The 9,278-nt window shown below is 42.6% G+C and overlaps 1 non-coding gene across 1 annotated transcript; it reads right to left on the bottom strand.

Moving 5' to 3' along the window:
- Nucleotides 1-8,891: 8,891 nt before the first annotated feature.
- LOC111553324 lies at nucleotides 8,892-9,018 on the bottom strand. Its single transcript, XR_002734898.2, has one exon.
- Between the last annotated feature and the right edge of the window lie 260 nt (nucleotides 9,019-9,278).

Here is a 9,278-nt window from a genome sequence, read left to right as displayed (position 1 = left end):
CCTGTAATCCCAGCACTTTGGGAGGCTAAGGAGGATGGATCACAAGGTCAGCACAAGGCCAGCATGGTGAAACCCTGTCTCTACTAAAAATACAAAAAATTAGCTGGGCATGGTGGCGTGCATCTGTATTCCCAGCTACTTAGGAGGCTAAGGTAGGAGAATTGCTTGAACCCAGCAGGCAGAGGTTGCAGTGAGCTGAGATCACACCATTGCACTCCAACCTGGGTGACAGAGTGAGACTCTGTCTTTAAAAAAAAAAAAAAGGGAAGTGCATTCCAGGCAGAAGAAATATTATAGCTTGAGCAGAGGCATGGAGATTTCAGCAGGGACAAAAATTAAGAATGAGTATTTTTAACATCTTCCCTGATTCTATGGGGAAGAATTCTGGTCTACTTGGTCAGTTCCTGGGTTTACTTTTGTTATTTAGAATCCAGGTAGAAATGGAGAGAAGCAGTAAGATGTGAAAAGATTAAGTTGATCTACCCAATGAAGAACGAATATGAGAAGAGATGAAGGGAGTGAGAAATAGAAGAACCTCATGATCCAGCGTTGAGAGTGGGTGAAGGAGAGAGGGAGTTTTGGGTAAATGCTGTGTATGGAATATTGAAAGCAGCAGTGATAGGAAAAGTTTTAAAGATGTTTGTGGCTGTGTGTTCAGAATGTACTTCTCCCTTTGACATTTCTTTGAACGATTGAGTGATATTTCAAGTATTTTGAATTACTTTTGGGTGTTGGCTGTTTCTTACAATATAACGCTGTCTGAAGCCTGGCCCACATGGTCCACATCCACATTTGGGTTATATGATGTTTGGCATTAGGCTTGGGAGGAGTTAGTGTCAGGATCATTAGGGGTGATCAGGGTAGAGAATGACGATATGTGAGGCTGTTGAGGAGGATGAGTGTCTTTGGAGCAGTGTGGGATCTACTCATGGTCCCTAGGTCACCAGGTCCTGATGCTGTGTTCCATTGTGAGTGTAGGGAGTAATAGTAATAACAATTGCCCATATTTATTATACACTTATGTTGTGCTAAATCTCTATTAACCTCAGAGAAGGCACCAGGTTCAAGGAGCTGAAGAAGAGACCCAGAGCCAGCAATTGAGGCATGGGGTTTTATTAGGGGCTTCCTAACCGGGGAGAGAGTCCAGTGGCAGTGGGTTGGAGAGGAGGCTGCCTTACATACACACATGGTGCAGTGGTGGTGGGCTGGACAAGGTCTCCACCTTACATACAGCCCAGTGGTGGTGGGCTGGATGACATAACCACACAGCCCATGATGGCAGGCTGGACAAGGAAACTGCAATGGCTTGCAAACAGCATGCAGTTTATATTGCATTTTCTCTCAATCCTTATTTCTGTGATCAGAAAGACAATGCTCTTTATTCTAAGGAGTTTGGGGAAAACACCTTTTTTTGTGTGTGTACATAGTAGATGTGTACATTTATGGATTACATGAGAAGTTTTGAAACAGGCCTGCAATGCATAATCACATCAGGGAAAATGGGGCGTCCATCCCCTCAAGCATTTATCCTTTGTGTTACAAACAATCCAATTATACTGTTTTAGTTATTTAAACATGTACAATTAAATTATTTTGGACTGTAGTCACCCTATCGTGCTAGCAAATACTAGGTCTTGTTCTTTTTTTGTTTGGAGATAGAGTCTCGCTGTGCTGTCCAGGCTGGAGTGAAGTGGCATGATCTCGGCTCACTGCAACCTCCACCTCCTGAGTTCAAGTGATTCTTGTAGCTGGGATTACAGGCATGTGCCATCATGCCCTGCTGATTTTTTTTCACATTTTTAGTAGAGACAGGGTCTCACCATGTTGCCCAGGCTGGTCTCCAACTCCTGGATTGAAGCAATTCGCCCTCTTTGGCCTCCCAAAGTGCTGGGGTTACACGTGTGAGCCACCATGTCTGGCCTTATGCATTCTTTCTAACTATTTTTTTTGTACTCATGAACAATTCCCACTCCCCACCCCTCCACTCTTCCACTCACCTACCCCTCAAGTGGTTTTTATCAAAAAATCAGGCAATATATTAGCATTTTCACTTAACACTCTTCCCTTAATGACCTCTACCTGGCAAACTTCATTTATCCCAAAACTCAGGGCCTCAATGCCTGTACAGCCTGTGTTCCATAGGACAGACCGGGGGCTTAGATGTTTATCACAGTCAAGGGATGAATCTCTGGGTTGACCACTCCTGAATTTCCTAGCTTGGAACACACATTCAGGTGCATCTGCCATACAGGGTCGTCCTAATGTGTGCTTAATGTTCTCAGGTGCATTTTCCCTATAACTTGCTATGTGTATGGCAGGTTCCTAAGAGCTTTACCTATACAATCTCAATAATTCTCACAATAATATAATGAAGTAGGTATTACCATCTTCATTTCATGAAGGAGTTGAGGCAGAGAGTTTCAGTGATATGCCGAAGTTAGTTCCTTGGAATTGGTGGAGCCTGTATTTGAATTCAGGTAGTTAGTAACATAAGGATCAAAGCTATTGTTTTTAAAGAGAACAATGACTTTGGAAATCTTCGTAAGATTTTTCTTATCCTTTTCTTTCTCTCCCCCCTCTTCTCTCTTTTGTGAGGGATTTACCATAGCATTATGTGAATTTATTGGATTTATAATATGGTTTACAGAGGCAACAGTTTTAGTTAAAGAAAATTGGTTTCCTTTTCAAAATGTCATGATTCTCATTTTCTCTCAGCATCTTAGGCTTTTTCAAGCTCCCCTTAGCTCACAAGTCATTCAGGAGCATGCTTCACAATTAGAATGCTAGAAGTCCTCACACGCCAATTGGAGTTTTGTTATTTGTTCCAAAGGACACTTAAACCCAGGAGTTGCCTGTGACAGGAGAGGAATGAGTGAGAGCTAGAGGGGATAGAAAAAGAAGCCAGTGTGAAGCTGCTGGACATCTCCACAGATGAGGGGCTCTATTCATCCATCCATAAACCATGCACTCACCTGTTATCTACCCTTCCAAAGGTACAGACATCCTCACCCATCCCTGTATCCATCCATCCAACCATCCATCCAAATCCTTGTATATCCTTTTTCCCTTTTTTCTCTCTCCCTCCCTCTCTTTCTTCCTTGTTTTCATTGATTCATTGAATGACTAAATCATTCTTTTAATAAACATATATTGAGCACACACTCTATTCCAGGCACTGTGCTAGACAGAGGCTGAGGATACAGAGATGAGTAAGTGGTAGTTACTGTCTGTAAGGGGCCTCTAATCTAGCAGGGAAGACAGAAATGAGAGTGGACACATCATGGTAGGGAACTACAAGTGCTATGAGAATGCTGGGAACCAAGAAACAAGGGAAGCCCAAGGAAGGGAGGTTGAAAATGTAAAATTAATCTCCAGCTTAGGGTTTGGGTTCTTTCTCTAGCACCCCAATGGAGTGGTGCCCATCCTATTTCTCAGGAATCAGCCTGGAATGGCTGACTTACTACAATTTGTTAAACATCTTCTGTATGCCTGGAATTGTCCTAGAGAGTTAACAAACACCTATATCTAGTATTACCTACAACCCTAAAGAAGTGAGGTTCTCAGAAGTTAAATATTTCTTCTCCAAGATTACACAGAAAATGAGAAGCAAAATAGGAACATATAAAGTGGAAAGAAAGGTTGGGAACTGGCACAAGTTTTGCCTTTGATGTGGGTTAGGTTCTGGGAGAACTGACCTGGAGCAGATGGGGACCCAGGAAGTTCAGTCCAATGGGATAAGCACACATGTCCAAAGTGTATCAACCAGCTATTGGTGCATAGCAAACCACTCCCCAAATTCCCAGTCACATAGCTAAGGGTTACTGGATGTTGGGAGATGTTGGTTGGGCTTTGAACTGTGGATCTGGCTGGGCTACACTTCTCAACATGGATCTTTTCAGATCTGCTCCACATGGGTTCATCCTGGATCCCAGGCTGGAGGGGCAGTTGTTATCTGGGGCATGTTCTTCTCACTGTAGGTCACCAGAATGCAAGAGTGCACAGCCCAACTCTATAAGCACATGTCAAGCCTTTTCTTGTATTAGGTCTGCTAACATCCCATTGGACAAAGAAAGTCCTGAGGCTAAGCCTGAAGTCAAGGGTCAGGGCAAGTACACTCCATCCATCATGAGGCCAGAGCAAATCATATGAGCAAGTCGAACATCTGTGAGAAGTATGTCTTTCCCAAGGAGAAGGGTGGCAAAGAGGGAGTATTTAAACCACCATCTGAAATATCCACAAGAGGTGGCAGCAATTCTCAGAGTCCACACAAAGGCTGAGGATGAGGTAGAATACAAAATCGAATTCTCAATTAGAATTCTAATCTGAGGTAGAATACAAAAATGAATTCTCAAAGTCCACACAAAGGCTGAGGATGAGGCAGAAAACAGCAGGTGTCCCAGCAACAGGTGTCTGTCAGCAGTCTGGACAGGTGGCCGGCATCAGGAAAGTCAGACTCCAGGAGCTAGGCCTAGATTCCCTTTTGGCCAAACTGAAAGGTAGGAGAGCACTGACCTCCCAACTACCAAGTCTGCCCAAGACTTCTGACCCCAACTGCAAGGAGGTAGGGTCCAACTACGAAGTTAGAGGAAAGAGTCCTCCTAAGACCAACCTCGCTTCTGACACCAACTGTAAGTCCAGGAGGCTTCCTAAAACCACGCTAAGGTTTCAGTAATTCTCTAGAAGGACTTGCAGACCTCACTGAAAGCCATTATAATCATGGATGTGGTTTATTGCAGGAAAAGGATACATTAAAATCAGCCAAAGGAAGAGATGCATAGGATGGAGTCTGAAAGGGCTCCAAATGTGTAGCTTTCATTGCCCTCAGGATGTGCTAGTTTCTCAGCATTGAGGTGTGACAGTGGATGGTGTAATGTGCCAACCTGGGAAGCTCACCTGCCCTTTGGTGTCCAGAGTTTTTATTGGAGCATCATTATATAGACATGACTGGTTGATGGCCCACAAGGGTGAACTCAATCCCCAGCACCTCCCTAGAGAGGCCCACTGTGAGTCACCTTGGTAGCATAAACAAAGTGTGGTCAGAGCGGCCACCATGAATAACACAGTCCAATCACTTAGGACATTTCAAGGGTTTAGAGGTTACCCCCTAGGAGCCTGGAAAAAGGTCAGTCCTCTCATTGGGAATGGCCAAGTTCTTTACTACATAACATTAATGCTTCCTTCTTGTATGCCTCTTCCCCTTAATAAGTTCAGAACAGAATTGCATATTTTAGGCTCTCCATCTCTGATTATTGAATATCTTCCCTCCTTCCCCTATTTCTCCCCCTCCAAAGCAGGGCTTCTAGCCTTTTTCTTCTGCATAAGCCCCCAAGCAATCATCAGTTTGGTGAGGCCTCTGAACTTCTGCTCTGTATAAAGACTTTAAATGTATAGAAAGACATAGAATTCCAAACGAAATCAATTATATTGAAATAAAGTTATCCAAATGTTAAGAAATTTGTGATATTGTAATAAATGTGCTTTTTGTTAGCACTTTAAATAGCAAGCTAGCAGAAGGTTTAATAATTACTGTGATTTCAAAGTAGTGTTAAATGTAGATATTTAAAATACCTGATTTATGTAGCAACTGTTAGGTGATATGAAAATATCCATGAATTTTATTGGTGAAAGCCCCAGATTCTGCTACTGCTACTGTGGTTTGTTGCCTACATTCATAATGCAAGAAAATGCTAAATTTCAGACCATAAGTGAAAAAAAGAGGTAACTTATTTTCCTGTTCAAGTTCATAGATCACTGAATTCTATCCATAGACCTGTGCACTCCAGGTTAAGAAACCCTACTTCAAAGTCTTGAATGACATGTACTTATTTTTAATTGGACACTGAATGAAAATTTGATTTGTTTTGAGAAATTTTTGAGAAGTTTGAAAGAGTCATTGAGATAATTGGAAGCACCCTGGAGTTGCACAAAATTTGAACCAGGACTTGATACGCTGGTGTCTGATGGATTTTACGGATAAGTGTTAGTGGAGAGATTGATAACCTATAATCCCTTCATCTGAAACATTTACATTATGTGATACGGCTCAAAGGTGGGCTTGGCTTTTCCAATGATCAAAAATGGCATTTTAAATTTATTCAACCCAAAAGCACTGGCCTAATGCCAGGGTGAGGATGGAAGAAAAATAAATGAAAGTTAAGAAAAGCCGAAAGAAAACCAACTGTGCACAGCCTTTGGGAAATCCATTTGCAGCCACCAAGAGTCAGCGAGTCCATCTGGAGAAAGCCAACATTTCCACACTATTCAGGACAGAAAAAATGGATGAGACCCAAGAGCAAGACTAATGTTTGAAGAAACGGCATTTTCAGCATGACCTACAAAGATTTTGATTATGTTAATTACTTTTGGAATAATTTTCACTGGCACTGTAAAACCTTCCACTCACAGAAGGGTTTTCCTTCTCTGTTCTCTTTTAGGGATATGAAGGCAGACATTGACTGTTGGGTGCATGCCAGTGCTGTCAGAGTGGAGTGTTCCCTGAGAGGGCAGGGGCTGGGAATCCTTTCATATTTCTATGTAACTCACAGGCAATAGGCTCTTGGAATGGGTCCCCTTTGGGGTCAGACCCAGTAGGGATAAAAGCCTTCTGGTGGGGTTCAGAAACACTCTTACTAGAAGTTTTTATTTTTGAGACGGAGTCTCACTCTGTCACCCAGGCTGGAGTGCAATGGTGTGATTTTGGCTCACTGCAACCTCTGCCTCCCAGTTTCAAGTGATTCTCCTGCCTCAGCCTCCTGAGTAGCTGGGATTACAGGCACGTGCCACCATGCCCAGCTAAGTTTTTGTATTTTTAGTTGAGATGGAGTTTCACTATGTTAGCCAGGATGATCTCGATCTCCTGCCCTCATGATCCACCCACCTCAGCCTCCCAAAGTGCTGGGATTACAGGCATGAACCACCAGGCCCGGCCTTTTTTTTTTGTTTTTTTTAAGGTGGGGTCTTGTTCTGTCACCCAGGCTGGAGTGCAGTGGCACAATCATAGCTCACTGCAGCCTTAAACTCCCGGGCTCAAGCAATCTTCTTACCTCAGCCTTCCAAGTAGCTGGGACTACAGGGGTGTGTCACTGATATGGTTTGGATCTCTGTCCCCACCCAAATCTCATGTTGAAATGTAATGAGTGTTGGAGGTGGAGCCTGGTAGGAGGTGATTGGATTATAGAAGTGGATTTCCCCTTTGATGCTGTTCTTGTGATAGTGAGTTCTTGTGAGAGCTCGTCATTTAAAAGTGTGTGGCACCTCCCCTTTCTCTCTTGCTCCTGCTCCAGCCACGTAAGAAGTGCCTGGTTTCCATTCACCTTCTGCCACGATTGTACGTTTCCTGAGGCCTCTGCAGAAGCCCAGCAGATGCCAGCATCATGCTTTCTGTACAGCCTATGGAACCGTGAGTCAATTAAACCTCTTTTCTTTATAAATTGCCCAGGCTCAGGCATTTCTTTATAGCAGGGCAAGAATATACTAATACAGCCACCATGGACTAATACAGCTTCTTATCAGAAGTTTGAGAACATGAAGCTAAGAGGGAACATTCTGCCTTGCTGGACTCTGGCAGACCTGCTGCTTCAAAGTCCACCTGACTGTGGCAAGTTAACATCTGTGTCACAGGAAACTTCCTGAGAACCCAAGGAATAGCAGCTAGGAGCCCTTTGGGACATCAAGCAGACACACACTGCCCTGGTATAGGGCTGAGCCCACCACCTGGTATAGGGCTGAGCCCCGGTATAGGGCTGGGCTCTCCCTGAGCCCAGGGAGAGATGTTCTTGGTATTGGATGGGGCACTGAAGGAAGTGTGTTCCCCTTTGAAAGCTGGGTTATACCTTAAATACAGCATGTTCAAGATGAAACTCAGAATCGCTCCTTCTTCCTTATTCTTCTCCAAGGGAGTAGTGAAGCCAGAATCTTAGCTGTGATCTTCCTCCTTAATCCCCATATCCATTCCATCAGCAAATCCTACCTATTGTCTTTGAAACCTGTCCACTTCTTTCACTCCATGTCTCCTACCATCACTCTTGTCCCAGCCATCATCATCTTTCTCCAAGAGTCTAAGACTGGACAAAGGGCTTCTCATTAATTTCCATGACTCACTCTGCCCCATTTAACTAATTTTCCTGTTTAGCTTTCATGAGGAAAGGACAGAAAATGCATTTTTTGGTATCCATTATATTTCAATTCTTTAATTCATTCAATAAATATTTGTGAGTACTACATGCAACAAGCTCTGTTTTAGGTCTGGCAAACTGGGACATGTAATCTTCCCATCTCTCGTGCTGTTGAGTGTTATCTTGGAACCATCTCCAATTTCAGAGTCTCTGTTCTCCGTAAGTGATAATCATTGGGATTTTTTTTAGACAGATAATCTACATCAAAGCTTAACCATTTTATTTTTCATGGGTGATAAAAATTTCAAACAGAAAGAGAAGTTTGGAAAGCAAAAAGACCAAGGACTTGCTACCCAATATGAACAGATGAGCACATTTAATCCTATTTGCGTGAAATCTTTCTCAAAAGATAAGTCAGATGCTTCTCTTATTGCTGAAGTCCCCTTTGTGTGTCTCCTGATCCCGTTCTCCCATTCTTCCAGCTGGCCACTCCCCTCAGGTTGATATATTCTTCCTGCATATGCTTTAATATCTAAATTACATATGGATGTATTTATAACCTCTCTCTTTGAATTTGTGAATTTAAAAAATTAACATAAGTGATGTCATGCTATAAATATTCTGCAACTTGCTTTATAAAATTCAAACATTATACTTTAGAAATTAATCCATGCTGATAATATAGATCAGGTATATCCATTTTAATGGCTGTATAGTATTCCAGCTTATGAACACATCACAATTTGCCTCTGCATTTCTCTCTCTCTCTTTTTTTTTCGCTGTTGATAGATAAGTAGGTCTTGAATTTATTTTGCAAACAAGACCTGTTCTATCTATCTTTTCATTTAGGAGGCCAAAATCAGAGTCAGCTTGACTTCAAGGACTCTGTTTTCTTACTCTCCGGGTCTCTGTGTTTCTCTGTTGAGGGCTATTTAAGTTGGTACTATTTTTGATGACAGATGATGCTGTGGTAAATATTTTTATTCTTCTCTCCCTGAGCACATACATGGGATATTTGTATATTTTCAATCTTTACCAGATACTGACAAATCACTGTTCAAAGAGGTTAGCTTGTGATATGGTAGGAAAGCTCTAGAATTGAGAACCAGGAGACTTGGCTATAGTCCAGTTCCGGTACCAACTCCCAGTGTGACTGCAAGCTTT

This window comes from Piliocolobus tephrosceles, chromosome 20 (genome assembly GCF_002776525.5).
Source record: "Piliocolobus tephrosceles isolate RC106 chromosome 20, ASM277652v3, whole genome shotgun sequence".
NCBI lineage: Eukaryota > Metazoa > Chordata > Mammalia > Primates > Cercopithecidae > Piliocolobus > Piliocolobus tephrosceles.
Note: the sequence above shows the minus strand (reverse complement) of the source record. Positions and strands in the feature narration are given on the sequence as shown.